We start from the raw sequence: 24,262 nt of genomic DNA, 5'->3' as shown, positions 1-24,262 counted from the left end.
TTATCATGCTGAATCGTAAATTGGTTGTCATCCAATCCATTGAAGTCATATGAGCCATGAGAGCTTAATCATGAATGCAAGGTCCTATTGATTTTTGATTAACAATGACAGTGTATACAATCTGTGGACATTGCAGGCATAATGTTCTCATTTTCTGAGAAACGGCTCTTTGTGGAGTTAATTGAATGTCTATATCATAATGAATTTGAATGTAAGTAACACAAAGGATGCATTTGGATGCATATTAGTTCTTGAGTTCACATTTTTTGGTACGCTAATAGGCCTAACTTCTCTGGCACTCAGGAGAAAACAGCTTCTTTTCTATATATAAAAAATTAAAGAAATTCTGTAGACATTTTTACTCTCTGTGAAATCTCCCAGCTTTGCTGAGAAAAGCAATCTGCCTTGCACAGTTCAAGATCTCTGACTTTTTATGTGTTTCAGCCAGACTGAGTGTAATCCTTAGCCTGCTGAAAGTATATTTATCACTTGTTTTTCCTGGAACCATGTTTTAGCCTCATAAACAATAAGTTGTGTCATACCGGAAGGAACCAACAATTATATTTCCTACTTAATTCTTTTGAGGATCCAAATTTTTTTGTATTGTTTGATTTCATGATCCCTTTATCAGCCTCTTTATGTTTCATTCCCAGTGTACAGGGAGGACATCAAAGTAAGGAAGAGAAGCTAGCTGAAAGAACATGCCAGAAGTTGCGCATGACAGTCCCTTCCTGAGAAAACATTTGAGCTTGAGTAAACCTCTGTTTCCTTTCCAGATCATGCATATGTCTCACATAATACTTTTCAGATAAACACCTTCTCTACAGCAGATATCTTTACTCAAGCTAATAAAAAGGAATTCCTGGAGCATCTGCTACCACAATACCTTTTTAAAGAGTCCATTTTTTGTTGCATTTATTTTCAGTATTTTTTGTCAGAGTTGAAATAGTAAAAATAACTTGAGCCTTTTTGTTATTACAAGTTGACATGAAAAAGTAATAGCAAAATGATTGCATGAATTAACCAGAATAGCTTTTTGCTGGAATGAACCTTTCTACACACCCCAGTGCATTTGTTAAAAAGCTTCTTTTGCTTGCTACAGCTACAGCTTTATCTGTACCAGCCCACAGCTTCCTCTTGCTCACAATACATTTCATCACCTACAAGACTGTATCTGATCTATTAGCCAAAAAGTCCGAGCAATTGGCACATATAGAGCAGATGGCAGAGCAGTAGCTGGGGAGCTTGTAGTTCATGTGCTAAACTGGAGCTTCCAGTCTGCTTTGAAGTAACTTCAAGTTTAATAACACTGCTTTTCCTTAAAATTTGTCTTCTCTCTTTATCAACCAGTAAAGCCTGGGTGTCACAGGAAGGAGTAATCTCGTGGTAATGAGATTTCAAAAGAAGAGTTAAGTTTGTTTCTTTAAAAAAGGAAGGACATGAGATGTAGGAAGTACTGAGAATGGCAACTAGTACTATGAGAAGTTTACAGGATTTTACAGTTTCTAACACCAGAAGAGCCTCCTTTGTGTAACCTTCAAGTCTAGATGCACACAGCCAACCAGCATGTGAGCATCCCCATGTATGCCTACATTTTGCCCCAGCAGATTTCCTCAGATGGTCTAAAAGCCTGGATAGAAAATTTCCACCCCACATGAAGATCGTTTCAATGTACTCTCAGAGATCATTATCGCTTTTACTCGTGGCAAATCCAGATGTTTCAGTTCTATAACTGTGAGAGCCAAAGAAGAACAAGGGTTTTACTCTCAGTACCACCTATGGCTTTTGTGTTAACAATGTCTCCATAGCTGTAGCAGTTTCCTCTCTTTTCCTTATTATCTACAGAAACTAATTTTCTCAGAATCTCAGAATAGTTGAGGTCACCAGGGATCTCTAAAAGCCCTCTGTCCAACCACCTTATCAAGAACAGCTGCCCAGGACCACGTCCAGTTGGGTTCTGAATACTTAAAAGGATGGAGACTCGCCTTTCAACTTATTGCAGTGTTCACCAGTCTTTACAGTAAAGAAAGTGGGTTTGTTTTCTTCAGATGGAATTTCACATGTTCCAGTTTGTGTCCACGTGTTTCAGTAAATTTGTGTCCGTATTTTGTGGGTATACTTATAGTGCGGGATTAATCTCAGCTACAGACTCAACCCACTCAAAGTAAGTTTCTAAGGCAATAAGTCTATACAGCTAAGTGAAAACGTGCCAGGTACAGACTGAGGTGCATGTACCCATTGTGGCACAAGCCCCTCTTTGGCTGGTTTGTCAGAGTTGGAGCAGTCCCAAGACGAGCTAGGAGAATGGATTGAGTACTGTGGGTGACAAAGGGTTGACAGTTTAAGCTTGCTCTCTAGCAATCCCTTCCTGTCGCTTACACCTGTAAGCAGTTGCATTGATTCACTTCTAAACACGACTGAGAAAAGAGTTATAATCATAGGATTTAACTTCTTTATCACACAGAGAACTTGTGCCATGGATGTAGCATTCCCTCGATGTGCAAATGTGTAGTCTCTAAAGAGAACATAGGAAGGGAGAGATTTAAAACAAGTACTGACCATATAAGGGATAAATACTGAGAATGTCATTTCCATTTGTTCACTTATAAAACAAACAGCATAGTAATAACATCTAAAAATGACTTTATGTTGTCTTTTTCACAAACTTTTGAGGTTGGATAAGATGCAACAGAAACAAATCCACACAGCTTCAAATCTAGAAGAAACATTTATTAACTGGTTCAGTGTTCTGTGTATCAGATAATTCCTGCATCAAATCCCTAATTTAAAGGTGTAGAATATAGTTTTTAAACCCTCATAGAATATCTAGATAAGTTTTTTCCAATGAATAACCATTTACAGATAGGATAGCTAAAAATATATACCATTCCCTTAGGTCTAAATTAGGCCACTCTCTTGTTTTTATTTTCTGCTTGGTGGATACTATAAACAGAAATCAGGTGTTTTGTTTTGTTTTGTTTTGTTTTTTTCTTTCTTTCTTTTTTCTTGATCTCATTGATTGTTCAAGAGCTTCAAAGAATTTTTGTGGTCTGGAAAAATTTTAAAAATTATTTTCACTACTCAGCTGTAACAGAATCACAGAATTTCAGGGATTGGAAAGGACCTCAAGAGATCGTTGAGTTTAACACCCCTGCTAAAACAGGTACCTTACAATAGGTTGCACAGGTAGGTATCCAGATGGGTCTTGAATATCTCCATAGAAAGAGACTCCACAGCCTATCTGGGCAGCCTGTAACTGTCACTAATTCATGCACATCCTTTTTGTATCACAGATGTCCGACTTCCAATTATTACCTTTCCACTGTCAACCCTTAGAAGTGATTCCACTGCTATCCTCCATGGTAATTTTCCAGTACTGGTATGTATGTACTCAAATTAATCATGTTATATTTTACAGTATTGCACTGTGACTGATCCTGGGTCTTGTAGGTAATTTATGTAAAGAACAGGAAACCAAATCCATTTCCTAAATGTCAGATCAGCGATTTACTTTCTGCAGAATCACTGGAAAATAAATTAGAATATAAGCCAAAGCTCATGGAAGTTTTCTGGTTAGTCTCAGCAGGTTTGGAGCCAGGAGTTACTTCATCTTTGGCATTACCTCTACATAGCTCAGTTTAGATCAAGCATTTATTTTCTTTTACAGAAATTACTTCAAGGAACAGTGTTTTTTTTCTGCTCTTTCTTTGATTATGTGCATCAGCACTACCACATGATAGAAAACTTCCTTTTGTATGCAACACTAAGTGAAAATGTTGGATACTTGTTAGGAAATTTTAGGGAGCTCTTCTACATGGAGACAGAGAAAGGGATGAGAACGTTTGCAACCTTCACATAAAGAATGTGTAAATGACATTGTCTTCAACAGGGACCTCATTTTCAACACTGAAAGGTATTTATTGGGGTTCTTATGTGGGAGAGGCTGGGGAGAAGACTGGCCATCTACAATTGTCCAGGGCTTCACTTGGTTTCTTGCTCATCAAACAATTATGCCTTTTAAGCCTTTTACTTGTAACATACGTTGATTCTGCATAAAGAAGGCTTAATTAGTTCCTCGTTTCTTGACACATCTGTTGAAGGGACAGATTGCTACTACATTTCATTTGGTCACTTGTATTCTTTGTTTCTAGTGTTTAGCTGATGTCCCTGTGGATTACTGTTTACTGCTGTGCATTCTTTCATCTTTCCAGCCAGAACTGCTTGCTATTCATCTAGATAGATGGCCATGTGTTGCTTATGTCTTTCTACTTTTGCCATAAAACAAACATATTTAAATGTGTTAGTAAGTCCAAAAAAGAAAGTTTAATGATGTGCTTAGGACTTTTGGTGGAGATACGACATTTTCTTATTAGTGCAGGAAAACTACAGCAGATGAGAGAATCTAATCTTGGGAACTAGGGTGAAATTCGGACAACTTTACAGAAACAGCAAGGAATTGGATAAGCTAGAGGTTTCTCAAATCATAAGCTGTGCTGATAACACCACTTTTCATCACTTTTGGAGCCCTTTAATAATAGTGCAAAATAAAGGAGTACTCTGTGCTCATGATTAAAATTGCTTCCAAGAGGGAGACTAAAATGTCTAAGCTGTAGTTATTCTGTGTCACAAAAGGAAAAGAGGGGGCTCACAAACAAGAGTGAAGGACTTTTTAACCATTTGAGGTAAGGACAATTTTACATCCATTTCTTCCTCTGATAGTAGCACAAGTGGGTACTCTGAAAGGACAGGAAAGCCTTACTCACTCCAGTAACATGTAACTAGGTAAGTGCTGTTGCATTCTTCTCCTCTCACACATGCAGTAAAAATAGTCTTTATAAATATTCCATCCCCCAGTAACCATTCTGATAAACCCTAATCTTGTGCAGAGAGACCTTCAGAGTACCAGAAATTCATGTCAGGGAACAAGCGCCCACAACCCCAGCACTTCAGAATTTGCAGTACCGACACCACAATGCAAGATATGACTGTATAATAATGCACCAAGTAAGTAATTAGTGTAATTAAGAGAAGGAGAGCCTTACTAATGGAAAACATCTTTAGGTAAGTTAGTTATATATCTAGGCTAACAACTGAAGTTCTTATTAATTCCTTGTGGCACCTTAAAGGAGAGATTTCTCTATGGTCATTACAGAATGGAGCCATTTTAGTCTGGAGGTTTCTATTATTTTTGCACTAAGCTAATACATCATCACTAAGGCAGATGTCTATACCTATTAGTTAGCTTTGAGCTGTTTTTGGTAACCTGGAAAATACTAGCTCAGCTATTGCATCTTTACCTTTACTTGTCCCAGCTTTGTTTACTCTGAAGAATACGGGTGAGGCTTCTTTGCTTCCTGGTGTGGGTAGTTGCTATCTCTTAAGCTCTTGAATGTAGTTATGATTTTAAAATCTTCTTCATATAACATATCTAAAATTTAGATGTTAAAGATCGAAAAGATCGATTTACCACTGTTAGAAGGAAAACTTGATTAGGATACATAAGTCAGCTTGTTCTTTTTATATCTATTAATTTCAGATGTTTGCAGATGCACTCAGAAATCAAGATAATGTTTACATACAAGTTAAAGTATTTTTCATATCAGCATACCTAAATGCTTCAGAATGAAAGATGAAATTCGAAGATACTGTCATGAGCCCTAGTATCATCTGATGATTTATTCTTGGGTCTATTATAAGATCTACTCACACTACCTATATGATAAAATAAAGAACATTCTCCATTGTTGTGTTCTACTTGAGAGGTATTACTGCCTTCTCTTGAAATACTTTGTACACTGGCATTTTGTCTGTGTTTTTTTGGTAGACTACAATGGGATCATTTGTGCTGTTAAAACTCTTATGCCTCATAAAAATCCAATGCTACATTACTTATTATGCTTCTGTCACTTCATGCAAGGAGTCTGCTCAAGATCCATCTTCAGTTTGCAAGCTTTACATTTTACCATTTGCATTATGTTTGATCACTGTTTATTTGAAATGAAATGAGAACTTCCGCATCTAAATCTGCTGCAGACATTTTGCCTGTATGCTGGTACATGACAGGTATAATTTTAGATTACTATTTTATTCCTATGACATATTTTTATGCACTATATAACAAAACTTGTTTAAATAAAATAAAGATTATATTTAGTGTCTTAGAATTACTCTATTTTTATATTGTCTTATTTTTTCCTCATGTTCTTTCTGCTTACAACACTCAAGCTAACATAATAACTCAGACATATTCTGGGATTTTGATGTTAAGAAATGTTCTTTGCTTCCTGAGGAAGTTCCAGCTGAGTTCAGAAAAGCTTGAGTTTATTTGAGTAGTCTCTCTAGTACTTCCCTTTATGAAATGATTCAGTTTACCATGAGCTTAAGCAGGACATACATGAGCAGCCAGAAGTCTGGCTTATTTCCAGATTCACTGAATTTCCAACATTCAAATTTTGTAGGCAAACCCCAGACTGACTGGGCAAGCAAATGGACTATTTTGGCTTGTTCACTCATCTCTTGGTGCAGTATACCCTATTAACAGCACATTAAATGCCTTTACTCACAGGATCTCATACGCTCTGTGTTGTGTTGTCAATGACTGAAGCTGTCTTCAAGTCAATTTTTGTGCCTACTGAAATATCAGCTAGCTTTAATCAACTTTTCCCCAAATTGGGCTCTGTAAGAAAGAAATGATTATATGTAGTTTTAAGCTGCATCTTATTTCTAGAGCTCATGCCTTAAACAGAAAAGAACTGTCAGAAAAAAAAATGATACATGATATTTTACAAGACTTTTTATATTCAGCATAAGAGAACTTGAGAAAATGAGGAATGTCGGCTGGGAAAGAAGTGCAGCAGATTTAGCAGGAAACATTTGGATTTCTTCAGGGCAAATGTTTCTGATTCAAGATGTAAGAAAATCAAACAACAGGGAGATTATTCTATATTCTTTGGCAACTGAGAATGAAATGAATGGAATGAATGAAAACTTGAGACTGAAAGGTCCACTTAAGAATGGGAAAGGAAAAAAAAAAGCCATAGAGGAGGAATAACAACTAAAATAATGCTATTGAAGAGCTAATTAGTTAATAAGAAATACAATTACATAATACCTAGCCACAAGTATGTAATGTGATGAAAAGAGAGAAAAAGCAGTAAGAGTACATCTGGAGTAAAGCACGAACTGCGCATGAACTATAAACATCAGAAAATATCAAGCCAGAATTAGGTTAGACTACTGAGGGCAAGTGATAAATATAACATGAACATGTAGGAACAAAATTTTAAAAAGCCAAAGCTCCAAACAAGATGCATCTGCCAAGATATATCAGTCAATTGAGAAGTACAGTTTTAATAGGGAAGGTAAAGGAAAGGGTGAGTTGGTCCGCTGTTCAGTGGAGAGGAAAAGCTCTTGCTGGATGATACTCAAAAGGTCAAATTTTGCAGTTACTTTTTTGCTCTGGTCCTTGCAGTTATGGAGTATTACAGTTATTATCAGTGACAAAAAGAAAAACATAAATTTTGAATGGAAACTGAACAGTTTAGATATTAGAGTTTTGCAGGTGAACAATGGCTTATGAATTTCCTAATAAGGAAATTAAAGAACTGCATAATGAAATATTAGGTATAAATGTTGTACTTAAGAGCAAAAAATGGGCAGGAAAAGTCTTGAAAGTCTCATGAAGACAAAGCCAGGAGGGAGGAATACTGGCAATAGAATCATAGAATCATAGAAGGGCCTGGGTTGAAAAGTCATCTAGTCAAAAAAATCATTTAGTTTCAACACCCTGCTGTGTTAAGGGTTGCCAGCCAGTAGACCAGGCTGCCCAGAGCCACATCCAGCCTGGCCTTGAATGCCTCCAGGGATGCGGCATCCACAACCTTCTTGGGCAACCTGTTCCAGTGTGTTACCACCCTCTGGGTGAAAAATTTCCTCCTAATATATAAACTAAATCTCCCCATCTTAGTTTAAAACCATTCCCCTTTGTCCTATCACTATCCACACATGTAAACAGCTGTCCCCTCTCCTGTTTATATGCTCCTTTCAAGTATTGGAAGGCCACAATGAGGTCACAAGAGAGCATTCTCTTCCCCAAGCTAAAAAAGACTAGTTCCCTCAACCTTTTTTCATAGGAGAGAGCTCCAGCCCTCTGATCATCTTAGAGTACCTCCTCTGGACCCATTCCAAGAGATCTGCATCTTCCTTGGGCTGGGGGCCCCAGGCCTGGATGCAGTACTCCAGATGGGGCCTCACAAGAGCTGAGCAGAGAGAGAAAATCACTTCCCTCTCCCTGCTGGCCACTCCTCTTTTAATGCAGCCCAGGAAATTCAGTCATAAGCTTAATCTCTTCTGAAGGACTGACAAAACAAGTTATTTTATAGCACCTGGAAGACACTAGCAGCCAATACAAAATTATCAAATCCATGTGATTTGCTTTTGCAGGAGGACAAGATTTGAGAACATAAATGTCATTTATTTTCATCTTAGTAGGTTTTTTAATACTCTCTCATGTAACAAATTGGGTAGGTATGCTCTACAAAAAAGCACTGACAGTTTGAGTACAGAAAGGTGGAATATGTTTTACAAGTCATAAATCAAAGACGTGTGCCAAAAAGGCAAATGTGTTTCGTGTGGTTCACAGTGATGTTTCTTTTGTCTTATTGTGTTCAGTTCTATTCTTAACAGTTTGAAGAGTAAGCCTGCTCATGATGATTTCATGATGATATAGAGCTGGGAGGCATGACAAGACCATAGAATTCAAGATGATCTTTGAAAAGTGAATAAGTAGCTTCAAAACAGTAAGATGAAATTGAACAGCAACAAGTGTAATGTATTATTTGTGTACAGAACTAATCAACTAGGTGCATATGAGAAAGGAAATATCTAGTTAAGTAGCAACACTTGAGAACAAAATTGGTGGGATGCTGTTGAAGTTGTATCCCTAAAGCTGATGGATTGCTCAGTAATTAAGACCAATGTATGTTAAGAAAACTTAGATATGCTTGGTCTACGTCTAAGGCCAGGCATGGCCTAATATTTACCTGTAGTTCCTTCTAGCTCTGAGGTGTTTAAAATTCAAAGTAAATTCAATGAGTTACATGCTTATGAAATGAAAACTGAGCTGCCAGTCTGCTTCTAGGAGATATTAAAATAGGGTGATAAGTAACTCTGAAACATGCTAGTAGAACATTAACAAAACATAAAAAAAGAAGTCATGCATTATTTTAAGATAATATCAGTGCAAAAGAGATATGACTTCTTTTGTGTGAAAACGAGACAGAACACATGTATGAGAAACAGTAGTTTTTAAGTTTTCACTTTCTTCTTAAGAAAATTGTTTTATGGTTATAACCAGGATGGCCACAAACTTGTGTTAGACAGCTCTTTACTAAAAAGTATACATGTGCTACCTGAAACGAAGCGTGCTCTGTATTTGCAGTATGACATTGCATTTAACTGATATTATTTGGACAAAAGTTTAAAATGAAGACTGCATAAATGCATTAGGTAATGTTCTCCTAAATATATTTTGTAACCTGCAGCAATTCAATCTTTTCTAAAGGCAAAGGCTTTGTTCTTCAAAACTAATTTATAAATTATTTTCAGTTCAAATGATTTAGCAACATTCAAATACGAATTCTTTCACAGGAAAGAAAAATATCCAAGCCTTCAGAAAACTGATTAGCAGGTTTTTAAGTGGAGACCCTTGGGTTGTGAATACCTCTGCTATAATATCAGAAGTGCTCATAAATGAAAAGAAAAGAAAACAAAACAAAACAAAAAACCAAAAAACTTCAATTTTGAGAATGCAACTGTAGATAAAATAAGGCTCTTTCACCACTAACTTTCAACGTAAAAGTGAAATAAGATTACATGAAGTAAGGAAAAAAGCAAAGATGTAGAAAGCTCGGTTTTTATCTTGACTATCATGATTTGTGAGGAGCCTCTTAAAATAATATGTTGTTTACAGAAATTGTTCATATGGCCGTGATTAGATAAGTGAAGGTTTAGAATATAATCAGCTGTTCAAGTTGTACTTGGCTCAGTGTAGAAGTATAGATCCTGAGAAGTGGATACCCCCTAATGAACGCAGTCATTTCTACAATATTTTAAAGTCAGTGCATGTTCAACTCCTTTCAAACAACCCATTTGTGGAAGAAGTCTTAGAGAAGGCTGCTTGATTTTCTATTCACTATCTATATAGCCCAGTGATGCCCAAAACACAGGCAAACAGAATGCATAAAATTCAATTAAAAACAAACATACTGTAGAAGCACAGCTGGTTAGAAGTGTTTGTGTTTTCGTAAAACTTAGCTTTTTTATATATTATATTCTTTCGCATGCTTTAGAATAGTGAATGGATTCCTGGTTAACTGATATTACAGTATTAATAAATTAGTTTGTCTTGTGAGGTTCCCAGTGTATTTAAAGCTTTATTCTGAAGGATTAAAAAATGAAGTAGTAAGTAGTGCAAATGTTGGGCTTCTAGTCTCACCTTAAAAAAAAAAAGAATGTATTCCAGTTGACAGCAATGGAGTTATTCTTTATGGGTACTACAGTCTAAAATAATAAAAATTCTTTAGACTCAATCGAATATGCCTTTAGGTCAGTGACTTCATAGATGGCTGCAGTAATCTTCAACTGAGCAGCTCTGGAGGATGTGGTCAGGAAGCTGACATGGCCATGTCCCTGTCTGGTTCTGCCACTGTTAAAGGAGAAAGTGTTGTCCGTCGCCCATTGCCCACTGCTAAGGGCAAACCCTGCCTCAGATTAAAGGCTGTCAATGCCACATCTCCTTCCCAACCAGAAGTCACCTTTGTTGGGTTGGCCATGTCACTAACCACATGGTTACATGGACAGTTGTGACATGAGCACTGTGTCAGTGGGGCTGATGCCAAGAGCCAATGTTCAAAACTACCACCCTTCTATTAGTATTCTGATTCCTTATCTTTATGCTTATGTTCTTTTAGAAGGTTGCCAATCTCTCTGGCTTAGTGTCTGGGGACAGGAGATTTCCATGGGTCGCATTCTCCTCTGGGCCTCTGGGTCTAGGAGGCAAAGGAGAAGAAGCCACTGTTTCATCACAGGCAACCCCTGCCTCCCTGCTCAGGGCCCAGTTCTCCCTTTCTATGTCCTCCTTGCTCTTTCACCTCAGCCTTTGCTCATCTTCCTGGTCTACTCTGGTCTGGTTTCTTTGCTGACACAGCAACTTTTATACTCTCGCTGTGTTGGCCATGCCACTGAAACCTCTGTGACACAGTGCTCTGCCAGCATTTTCCCTGCCTTGACACGGCCACTGCATCACTGTGGTGGGTACCAGGAGACAATGGAAGGCCCTGCCATCAGCTACCCCAGAGAGAAAGGACTCCTCAGCTTCACTCAAGTATAACGAAATGGATGAATCAAATAACTCAGACTTGTGAGGAAAATGGCTGACATGGGGAGCCCACTGTCAATGTTCTCTGTGTGGGGACAGCCTCTCACCCTGGGTTGCAGTTGCATTGCTGTCCATCATTACCCAAGCCCATCCCATGCCACCTACCATTGGCCTTGTCCTTGCTGTCAGGGCCAGGGCAGATGGAGGAGCCCAGCATGAGCATGCATCTCAACACAGCAAAGTACAAGGTTTTGCACTTGGGCTGGAGGAATCCCAGGCTTCTATACAGACTGGAAGTAGCACTCCTTAAGCACTCTGTCCCACAGAGAAGGACCTGGGGTTTCCTGATGGATGGAAAGCTTAACATGAGCCAGCAGTGTGCTCTTGCAGCTTGGAAAGAGGGTATGGTATCCTGGGCTCCATCAGAAGAGGGGTGGCCAGCAAGGACAGGGAGGTGATTGTCCCTTTCTACTCTGCTCTTGCGAGGCCCCATCTGGAGTGCTGTGTCCAGGTCTGGAGACCCCAGTACAAGAAAGACAGCTGTTGGAGAGGGCCCAGAGGAGGGCCACAAATATGATCAGGGGACTGGAGCACCTCCCCTACAAAGACAGGCTGAGGGGGCTGGGCTTGTTCAGCCTGGAGAAAAGCTGCTGCGGGGTGACCTCATTGCGGTACCTAAAAGGTTCCTACAAACAGGAGGGGAATCAACTCTTTGAAAGGGTAGATACAGCAGGACAAGGGGAAATTTTTTTAAGTTGATGGAGGGAAGATTTAGGTTGGATTTCAGGGGGAAGTTCCTTACAGAGAGAGTGGTGAGGTGCTGGCACAGGCTGCCCAGAGAGGTTGTGGATGCCCCGTCTCTGGAGGTGTTCAAGGTCAGAATGGATGGAGCCCTGGGCAGCCTGATCTAGTATTAAATGGGAAGGCTGGTGGCCTTGCCTGTGGCAGGGGGGGTTGGAGATTCATGATCCTTGAGGTCCCTTCCAACCCTGTCCATTCTGTGTGATTCTGTGTGAATCTGTGTGGTTTTGCGATACTAAGCCCAGCGAGATTCCTCCCAGGGTAAAAAAAGTGTTGGCCAGTGTTACTGCAAGACCCCTTTCAGCTATTTATCAACAGTTTGACCTGAAGAGGAATCAGTTGACTAGAAGCTTGACAATATTATTCCAATTTTTATGAAGGGTAAGCAAGAGGATCCTGTCAGCTGTAGGTCTGTCAATCAATTTATGAGGGCAGGCTGAGAGAGCTGAGGCTGTTCAGACTGGAGAAGAGAAGGCTCTGAGATGACTCAATTGTGGCCTTTCTGTATCTAAAGGGAAAAAAGGGGACAGACTCTATAGCAGTGTCTGTGGTGATAGCACAAGGGGAAATGGCTTCAAGATCAAAGAGGTTAGATTTGGATTAGATACAAGGGAAAATCCTTTACAGTGAGGGTGGTGAGACACAGGAACAGGTTGCCTAGTGGTGTGGTTGATGCTCCATCCCTGGAGACTTTCAGGCTGGATAAGATTCTGGGCAACCTATTCTAGCTATGGATGTCCCTTTCATTGCAGAGGAGTTGGATTAGATGGCCTTCAGAGGTCACTTCCAACTCTAAGGATTCTATGACTGATTCTATAATATCATTTTGGTGCCTAGTAAAATTATGAAGATTATAGTGGTTGTTACTGAAAAACGCCTTTATCATAGGGGGAGTGGAACAGGAGGTGCTGATCTCTTTGTGATAGGACATGAGGAAATGGCTTAAAGCTTCACTGGAGTAGGTTCAAATTGGATATTAAGAAAAAAAAAGCACAGTGGTCATACCCTCAGTCTTGTTGGTGTTCAAGAAGCATTTGGACAGTTCTCCTAGATATATAATTTAAGTCTTATTTTGCCCTGTTTGGATTCAGATGTTAGACCCTATCATCCTCATGAGTCTCTTCCAGCCCAAGATATTCTGTAATCCTGTGATTCCATAAAGCACTGGTGAACACGTTCATTAACAGAAAAATAGAAAATAGAGGAATGGAGAATTAACCTGTCTACTGCAGGCTACATCCATGCTGACAAATGTAATCACTCCAGACAGTGAGTCTGAGTCCACAGGCTGAGTGTGATGCGTTTAGGGCTATCCTGCACTCCAGTAACACACTGCATCCACACTGTAAAACACACAGCCCTGGGGGCCCATCATATGCCACTGCAGATTTCATTCTTATTTTGTGTGTGTTATTTCTGGTTCAAAGAGCCTGAAATAATCTTAGGAGAGAACTGCAGCCTACCAGATTGCAGCAATTAAAAGGAATGACATTTGTCTAGCAGTGAAATAAGAGCGATGCATCTCTTCCTCCCATCTGTGTTGGCACTTGTATCTGATATATCTCCCAAGCCATTGTGGCTGCTTCTCTAGAATGAGAGATTCCCAAGACCACCTCCAGCCTTGCCTGAGGCCCAGAAAACATGACAGTGAATTTTCCAGTTCCCTTGATAAGGAAAATGTTAAGATTCTTGTATGGCTTCCAGTTGAGGTGCAAATACCAGAAATGAATACCAAAATAATACTGTTTTGTCTATAAGAGCTATGGGATTCTATTTTCTGCTTGTTAGTACTTTGAATGGGAATCCTGTAAAGATCTGGTCCTTGCTGGGTCCTGGTGAAATGTTCACCTAGCTCATGGCATAGAAAAAAGGCCACAGCATCACAGATGAAGGCCACAGAGGCTTTCACTGTCATGTCAGTGTAGATGATATGGGGATGATGTGAAGAAGGCCTCCCTGGAGACTCCTGCTTTGGAGGGGTGCATGGATCTAGATTCCATACAGCTCTCAACACTATTTTGGGGGCGACCTGCAGGGCTGATTAACCTTGTGTCACCTGCCAGACTCAGATGCAGTGAATGGGTAAAGGTAGTGCTAATATGGAATAGCAAGCTGAAGAAACATAGTGGGTTAATTGGATGTGCAAGCTGCAGTAGAGCAGGCCTGAATATAGTGATGGAAATAGAGTTGCCTGGCTTGTAGTGAGTACCTTGTGGAATCCACAGCAGTGTGTGGCCCAGCTGGAGCCCTTGCCAGAATACACTTGGAAATGTGGGCACTTCAGGCAAGGCAGTCGCTGTGCTTAGAAGTCCATTGCTAGAAATACCCCTGACTTACACTAAAATTATGGTTTTATAAATATTTTTATTTAAATACACATTGTACCTCATAACTTTTCAATCTTCAGATTTCATTTGCCTTGAAGTTTAGTTTCCTCCATATGTTTACCATCAGCTGAGGAACCAGAGCTGATGAGACACTTGGAAACGTTTTGTCATGCTGTAGATGAGGCTTTTGTTTCTTTGTTTGTTTGGTTGGTTTTTTGTTTTGTTTTGTTTTGGTTTTTTAATTTTCGTTTTGCTTTGGAACTAAATGGATTCACATTTAACTTGCACTCATTCTGACAAAGGATGAATATTCACTGTTTATGCTGTTATTTCACAATTATGCTATTCATTTGCTTCATGACTGAATTTTTACACAGCTTCCAAACTCCACATCACAGTAGTCTACAGTTGCAGTTTGATGCAACTTTGGCTTACCCATAATTAGTAGAAAACTGTACACGATACCACCATCTTCCCTAGTAGGGAAGCTCTGATTTTGATATTGCAGAGCACTCCCATTTCATCTAAACAAAATTGATTCAACTTAGCAAGTCAATCCCACTTAAGAGCATCTTGGAACTTAACATGAATGCAATTTAAATGAAATGCGTGGTAAGTGCAAGGGTAAGCAGGAATCTTTTCACAGAAAGCTATTAGATAAATGTGCAAATGTGTTTGTTTATCTATAATTATAAAAACCATATGCAGTTCTATAGTTGAATGATTCTATAGATGTATTTTTTCAAGTATATTTGACTTTCAGATTGCATTTTGGATTCTACTGTATAAGAATTTTATCAGTGAAAAGTAGTGAAATGAAAGCAAACAAAATTCAAATTTGATTGCATTAAACATATTTTAGGATAGGTCCTGCACTCAGTCAATTACTTTTGTCTATTGCAAATTCAGAAAACTGTCAGCAGAATGAAAGTGAAAAACTTACTACACATGGCAGTTTTATGGGTCTATTTTCTGGTATTGCTTCTGCATTTTAGAACCACTCCGAGATTATTTTCACTCATTGTATATACTATTTTATTAAAGGCATGGCTGTTTGGAAAGTAGCTACTGAGAGAGCCTTCCAGAAGCCTTCACTTCTCTCTTGATCCTGGAGTAAATTAAGTTTCTTAATTTCTAACCAGAGGGTAGTATCCATGATTTTCTAATATGAAGGTAAGGTAGCTAATTTAGATTAATTACTTGGCAGACATTTCATGTCTGAAATCCTACAGAATTTATACCAAATGAATGAGAGGAGCCCTCACTCTAGATAGGCCTAGCTGAAGAGGAACATCAGAGACATTTTGGGGAGAAAAGTACCACGAGGTCAGCAATGACTCAAATACTTCATCCATGGCACCATGTAAAGGAGAGATTACCTGAGTAATACCAAGTCTAGATACACATTTAGAGACTGGTTACTGGAGATACTGGTCTCAGGCTACAGGCCTGTGTCAGATACCGGAGAGATCCATGTGTTGTGCATGCATGTGTGCCTTTTGGGAATGCAAGTTTAGTACTGCTCCTAGGCTGGAGCTGGGAAAGTGGAGAAACAGTGACCTTGCATTCAGATAACAGCAAAGAAAAGATTTGTGTCCCAAAGCGGTTGGATTTGCCTCCTCTTGGCTAACATTGCATGCACGACAACCACTGTGCCAATTCCCACAGCCTTTCCCTTTCCTGTTCCATAATTTCTTCTAAACTTACTATGACAATTCAAAATAAATTCTCAAACTTCACACAGGATTTTAGTGCCAGTGCTAATCATGGACTATTTGCAATCCAAAATTCATTTTAATTATGATTATTTTGCTTCTTAGAAGGCAGGCCAAGGAACCACATAATGTATGTTGCCCTACGTACTTGAAAATGGCTTCCATAGAAAAGTGTAGAGATTGTATCAAACTGTTTCAACATCAATATATTTTCTGAGACATGTTAATGTTCATTCTGAGAGCACAATGGTTCTTCTGAGCGTGCAACAGATCTCCATCTCACAGCAGAAGTCGAGCAGGGAAGGGAGGCAACCGTCATGGCTATGCAATGATCTGCTGTTTAAACTGAGAGAAAAGAGGGAAATGTACAGAAAGTGGAAGCAGGATGGTGTATCCTGAGAGGAATACAAGGCTGTTTGTCCATGTGTATAGAGATAGGATTAGGAAAGCCAAGGTGCAAATGGAGGTGGAATGAACTTGGAAAGGGATGTGAAAGATAACAAGAAGGGGTTCTACAGGTACATAGGCAGGAGGAGACAGGCCAAGGAGAGTGTTCCCCCTCTGATGAAAGGTAATGGGGAGCTGGCTTCCTCAGACATAGAAAAAGCTGAGGTACTCAATGAGTGCTTTGCCTCAGTCTTCATGGGTTGTCAGGCTTCCCATGTCTGCCAAGACTATGGGCCTCTAGGTGAGGGTGTGGGGAGTGGTTTCTGTCCCACTGTAGCAGTGGAACAAGTCTGAGTCCTCCTCATGAAACTGAACGTGTATAAGTCCATGCGGCCAGATGATTTCCATCCTAGAGTTCTGAAAGAGATGGCTGATATGGTTGCCGAGCCACTCTCCACCCTATTTGAAAAATCATGGCTGTCTGGTGAAGTCCCCAGTGACTGGAAGAAGGAAAATGTTACTCCCATTTTTAAGAAAGGGAGAAAGGAAGACAGGCTAGTGAGCCTCACCTCTGTGCCTGGGAAGATCATGGAGCAGATCCTCCTAGAAGCTGTGTTAAGGCATATATGAGATAAAGAGATGATTCTAGACAGTCAGCATGGCTTCACCAACGACACATCTTGCCTGACCAATCTGGTGGCTTTCAATGATGGAGTGATGGCTTTGGTGGACACCAACACCAAGCTGAGCGGCACAGTCGATACATTGGAGGGAAGGGAAGCTATCCAGAGGGACCTGGACAGGCTGGAGAAGTGGGCCCGTGAAAACTTAATGAGGTTCAATAAGGCCAAGTGCAGGGTGCTGCACTTGGGTTAGAGCAATCCCAGGAATGTATACAAGCTGGGGGAAGATCTTCTGCAGAGTAGCCCTGTGGAGAAGGACTTAGGGGTCCTGGTGGATGAGAAGCTGGACATGAGTCAGCAGTGTGTGCTTGCAGCCCAGAAGGCCAACTGTGTTCTGGGCTGCATTAAAAAAGGGGTGGCCAGCAGGGAGAGAGAGGTGATTGTCCCCCTTTGCTCAGCTCTTGTGAGGCCCATCTGGAGTACTGCGTCCAGGACTGGGGCTCCCAGTACAGGAAGGACAGGTGGAGCTCTTGCAGTGGGTCCAGAGGAGGGCCACTAAGACAATCAGAGAGCTGGAGTACCTCTCCTGTGAATAAAGGTTGAGGGAACTGGGTTTGTTCAGATCGGAGAACAGAAGGCTCTGGGGAGACTTCACTGTAGCCTTCCAGTACTTGAAGGGAGTGTATAAACAGGAGGGGGAACGGCTGTTTATGAGAGTGAATTGTTATACGACAAGGGGGAATGGTTTTAAATTGAGACAGGGGACGTTTCAGTTAGATATTAGGAGGAAGTTTTTCACACAGAGGCTGGTGATGCACTGGAACAGGTTGCCCAAGGAGGTTGTGGATGCCCCATCCCTGGAGGCATTCAAGGCTGGGCTGGATGTGGCTCTGGGCAGTCTAGTGTGGTGATTGCTGACTCTGCACATGCAGGGGGAGTTGGAACTCAATGATCATTGTGGTCCTTTTCAACCCAGGCCATTCTATGATTCTATGATGAATGTACAAAGATGTTAATTAATTTAGAACTTCCTTACCCTCAAAAAGTCCTGAAAGCATGTAGTACTTTTATTGCTTGCCTTTTTTGAAAGATTTTGTATTGTGTATTTTGTGTATTGAATGTGCTATATAAATATCTTACACTCCACAACATAGAAATTATTATCTACAGGGATCTCTTGGAAAGAGTCCAGCGGATGGCCACAAAGATGGTGAGGGGCCTGGAGCATCTCTCCTATGAAGAAAGGCTGAGTGAACTGGGTCTGTTCAGCCTTGAGAAAAGAAGACTGAGAGGGGACCTGATCCAGGTCTATAAATATCTAAGGTGTGGGGGGCAGAATGGCAAGGACGGACTCTTTTCAGTGGTGAGTGGAGACAGGACAAGGGGAAACGGCCAGAAACTGCAGCATAGGAAGTTCCACACAAATGTGCGCAAGAACTTCTTTACAGTGAGGTGACGGAGCACTGGAACAGGCTGCCCAGGGAGGTGGTGGAGTCTCCTTCTCTGGAGATGTTCAAAACCTGCCTGGATGCCTACCTGTGCGACCTGCTGTAGGGAACCTGCTTTGGCAGGGGGGCTGGACTCGATGATCTCAGGAGGTCCCTTCCAACCCCTACAATTCTGTGATTCTGTGATTCTGTGATCAGGTGATTTTGAACTCTAGCTAATTTTTTTTTTCTGCAAAATCCTATCATACACTTAAAATATGTAATAATATATTGTTGAGATCTTTTCTGCAAAGATGTTATCAGCTGTTATTTTAGATGTTACTACTTAGATTCTATTATTAATTGAAAAAAATAAAAGGAGTGAAAACTGTCTAGTAGAAAAGCACTAATCTATTTTCATGACTGAAAGTGATGCCCAGACCATCTGAATAAGAGGCACAGCAAGCCCTAGGTTTAATATTACCTGCTTTGAAAACAAAACAAACTGTCAAAAGTCGTTATCTGATGAAGTAACACGGAAGTCTAAACAGTATTTTTTTTTAGAACAAGGAAAATATTTGGTGATCAATGTATATTTTTTTTCTTGATTGGTAACATAAAGACATTCTCAGCACTATCTTTAGAATTGTATTACTCATATAAATCCAGTTGTTTCTCAGTAGGTGTCATGGATGTAAGTAATCAGAGGTTTATTTAGTACTTCAGGAATTCCTGCAGCTTCCAGAAGACTCAGCAGGAATTGCCCTTGAAGACAGCTGCTGCTGAATTTCCTCCTCAACTCAAGGTGCTGGTCATCTGCTCTATGCAATGATCAGCAGATGACCAGTGTGGGTTAATAAAATATTGCATATTTTAAAGTAACTATTCCCTCCAGTGCAACTGAAGTTTTTAGAGGCAGGAGGTTTAAGTACTTTTTGCCAGGCAACAGTAATGGTGAAACTCACTGCTTCTAGCTGAGCTTCATTGTCACCATATGGTCCAGTACTGTAACCATCATTATCTTCCTACTCTCTTGATCAAAGCTGGAATTGTCTTGTGTGGCAGTTCTCAACTTTGTGACAGTACTGGTGGCTTTCTGAACCTAACCACCCATTTACTGCCATGACAATATCAGTTGCCACTAAAACTTTTCCACATAAATAGAATCACAGAGTCATAGAATAGAGTTATGGAATCATCAATGTTGGAAAACACCTCCAAGATCATTCGGTCTAGCTGTCCACCTACCACCAATATTTCCCCACCAACCCATATCCCTCAGTACAAAATCTAGATGTTTCTTGAACAGCTCCAGGGACGGTGATTCAACCACCTCCCTAGAAAGCCCAATCCAATGCTTGATCAGTCATTCAGAGAAGAAATTTTTCCTAATGTCCAACTGAACCTCCTCTGGCACAACTTTATGCCATAATACTGTTCTACCATATCCTCACATTCATGGATTAATAGTTACTCATATTTCTTAGTTTCAAAACTTGTTGCTATTTCATGATAAGGTGAAAAAAAGTTCATTGGAAATCATGTTATAAAAGCCTAAATATTGGAAATTCAACTGGCTAATTTTGTTATTAGTATTTTTATGAGCAACAGTGTGAGACTAAATGCAGCACTGTGAAAGTTTCTTTTTGCTAATAGAAAGAGGAACCTTTACAAACACAGAACATCTATCAGAACCCACCAAACAGATGTCCTTCTTCTTTTGCACGGCAGCTAGAGGAGCTTTTGCATTGCAACTTCCTAATACTTTCCCCAAAGACATACTGCTTTTGAAAGCAGTGCCAGAGTTTTTAATGTTCACTGAAGATTTTTTGAAGGAGAGGTCTCACTGTGTATTTTTACTGTTGCAGTTTTTTAATGATGATTACTAGAAGGTATTTATGAGATGTGCATTTTGTACATGAATTGGCTCTGTAATCTCTAACACAAATTTGCAGGCATTTGGCTATCTTTCTGACTAAAACTGTGACTAACTTCTTGTATTTCATAGCTAAATCAGGTCTCAGACACCTTGACAGGTAAAAAAGCTTTGGAGAATCTCAACTTTTTTTGCCTCCAGTGAACAACAGACTACACATCATTCTGTGAAACATGGCTGTCAAGTACCTTTGTTGAGTTGATCATGCATGAAATAATGAAACTTTTAGTATCAGCAGGAACAGTCTCATCAAGATGCTCATGTCACAGTGCTTCCTTTTTCAGGCATAAATGTAGCCTCTCCTCAACAGGTGACTCCCTTGAACAGGACAAGAGAAATGGCTTATAATTTTCTGGTTTGATATGCTATTTAAGTAGCACACTTTTTTCTTTTTTTTTTTAATTTTTTTTTTCTTTTTTTCTTTTTTTCTTTTTTTTTCCTGATGTGCAATCACCAAAACACTAATACAGGCAGCATTTCCTGTCTTTAATGAAGATTTTTACCAGTGATCTTCTGTGCATCTGTGACAGGACCTGACAGCTTCAGTATATGAAATCATTAAGTTTCTCTTTGTAATATGTAGCAAAACAGCATAGGAGGGTGATGACAATCATTTATATTTTAAGTACAGAAGCTCAAAATTGTCTGGTGAGCTCCAATGAGCACTTGGATAATCTGTGGAACAGAAGGTAGAAGAATTATTCTAATTTCCACTGCAATCTTAAAAGATCCTAAATCTTTTAAGTCCACTTTTTTGACTTTGATTACACTTTGAAAGAAAACGTTATCCAATTTTATATTACTGTTATATACCATTGCTTGTTCTTTAACTAAAGATTCCTTTCCATCCCAAAGTCTCCGTGTGATTTCAAAACGCTGCCCACATCACTGCTATATACATATGAAAGTGTTGCTACTGGCAGAGAAACAGCTGTGGGTTTTTCTGCAAAGCTTTTATCAATTATCACTTGATTATGAAAGTATAACATGTAATTGTGTTATCCATAACTGCAGTCATTAGCAGGAGGGCAAGAAATAGAATAAGGCACTGTTTTTCTTCTGAATCTTTCTAATGCAGGCTTATGGAGAGTTCCCAGGACAGATCACATTTGACACAGGAAAAGAGTATTCATGCAAACCTGCACAAAGTCTGTTCTGTATTCAGACAGAATAAAGTTAGTCTACTGAAAGCAGTGTTGGGCTCCTCCTGAGTCTCTGACAAAAAGCACAAATATTGGCTTTTTATTCTCTGCTGCTCTTTTATTCAAATAGAATAAATTGTCAGCCATTCATTTTTCTTTAATATATCCGAATGAGTTTTCTTGGCATTTCTGCCTTGCTACATAGCGGGCTGGAAACTTGAGTTTAATATTCCTGTTCAGCTTAATAACATAACTTTTCGTGGTTGCTCTCTCTCTGCTCCTGGAGACCTTGTAACAATCTTTGGAAGATTTTTGTACCTTATGAACGTTCTATACTTCAGTATTTGTTCTACAACAGTTGATATGTAGAGGAAACCAGAAACACCACCCAAAAAGCCACAAACAACTGTCAATGGGCCAAAAGGCCACATGAGTGTCAGCTCAGCTGTGGGTAAAGGTTGACTTTGAAGAAACAGTGTTAGCTATTTACATTTAAAACAGCCCTAGGAGCCTTGGGCTGATAATATTTAATTCCCTCACATGTAGGGGAGTTGAGCTCTCAACTCTCAGTCCTAAGGAGACCCCAAGGGCCAGATTCAGTGAGAAGCTGGAAATCTACAGTATATATGGAAAACGGGTATTGCATTTCACTTGCTATTACATGACAAATTTTCTCTTCAGAGTTGTTAGAAAAGATTTTCTTGAAGCATTTCTGCCTGCCTCCTACATGTGGCAAGTGTTTCTGAAAAACTGCATATTTGTTGTGATGCCACAGAAGATATTAGCAACTCATCTGATTTTGCAGCTCAGAGGGAAATAATCTTTCTTCTATAACCTGATGAATTGTCAAGATTTGCTCACAAAAATAAGTAAATAAATAGGTAAGTAAGTAAATAAATAAATAATTAAATAAATTAAAGCAACTTGTTTTCAACCCTAAGCATTTGTGAGACAAGGTGTTTGGCTGGAGCTGTGAGTGCCTCTCTTCCCACAGCTGAGATATACCCTGAGCCTCCTGGCATCAAGAGCACCCTGTTTGCCTGGAGCACTGCAGCAACACACGTCTTTCTTTTCCGCTATGAAACCTGGATATAGGTCCTCAGAAATTGATGCAACTGAGAGCCAAAAACCTGAGAAGAGCCCTGGCAGGTGTAAGCTTCTCTGGGATCTGGATTAGCAGGTTAAAATGAAGTGTGGGTTAAACATTACCCTCACATTCACTCAAGATCTGGGGAGGACTTTGTAGCCTGTGTTAGGTTTCATGTTGCCATGGCTACTCTGTCCTTGCTGGGTGGTTCAAACGCACTCATTGTTTTTTGTGCGAGTGACAGGACTGCATTTAGTTGCATTTAGATGCATCATGTGCATGGTCTGAGAAAACTTGTGGACTTGGTTTGTAAGTTTTGTATGTGCTGCCTCCAGACCTGTTCTGCCGAAGGAGGCTGTGCGTTACTTTTAAATAATGCAGTAAAAATAAGAAAGGAAAGCAAGAATCCAGATATTTTGGTGCTAATCTTACAAGTGTTCTCAATGATTTTAGGGAAATATAGTCATTCTACACATTTTTACAATTGCTTACATCATTTTCATAGGAAAAATATAGCCCTGAATGGCTATCACTTCTAGTTTGGTCATAACCAGACACAAACACAAGTGAACTGATTCCTAGCTTTCTGTCTTCTACAAGCATTAAGTCTCATGAAACAAACTGCATTTTCTTCCCAAGTGTGTTCAACGGTTCATGAGCTGCTCTGCCATTTTTGGCCTAAGCCCAGTTTCCCTTGCCTGCTAAGGACTGAAAGTTTTCAAACAGATTGCTGTAGCATTATATATACAAAACAGTGCAAAATAACTAGTAAACAAGCTCTAGCTTTTTTGTGTGTGTGCAAGAACTTCTACACTTGGACACTGGAATCTGGAAAATTCCCAGAAGAAAAGAGTGTATGAAGTAAATTTATATACTATGATGGCAGATGGATAACACATTCCGCTTGGCCAGGACACTAGAACACTTTTACAAAGCCCAGCAGCCCTCTCCAATGGTAACAGTTTGTCTCTGTGGAAAGACAGCATTTCTGGTTTGCCTCTTCCTTTCTGAGCTGTATGTAACCACATTTTTCTTCTTGGATGTCTTCATGTTGTAAAGAACAGTGGAGTGTTTTTTTCTTGCCCTTGCAGGTAAAGGCCAAGATTACTGATGATCCAGCACCAATTCTCTCCCTGCATCTTTTCCACTACAGGGACTGGCAGCATCAGCTGAGAACCTCCCCAGCATAATGGAATCTAGTTACCATCTACAGGTGTAAATCTAAAAGCAGAGAAGGAAAAATAAGAACTAGTACCTTCTCTTCATAGCTTCTATCTGATCTGCAGCTTTAAATAGGAGAAGGGATATGTTCTCTTTTCCTTTTTGATGTAATCATTTTTTACAGTGACTTTCAAAACCAACTCTTTCAAAGACAAAGCTTCCAACTTCGGAAAGCCACAAAAAAGAAGTTAAATTACATAGACTTCTTACAGCCACAAG

The sequence above is a fragment of the Lagopus leucura genome, unplaced genomic scaffold (genome assembly GCF_019238085.1).
Source record: "Lagopus leucura isolate 7727_CA_CO unplaced genomic scaffold, USGS_WTPT01 Super-Scaffold_100001, whole genome shotgun sequence".
NCBI lineage: Eukaryota > Metazoa > Chordata > Aves > Galliformes > Phasianidae > Lagopus > Lagopus leucura.
This window is presented reverse-complemented; position numbering follows the sequence as displayed.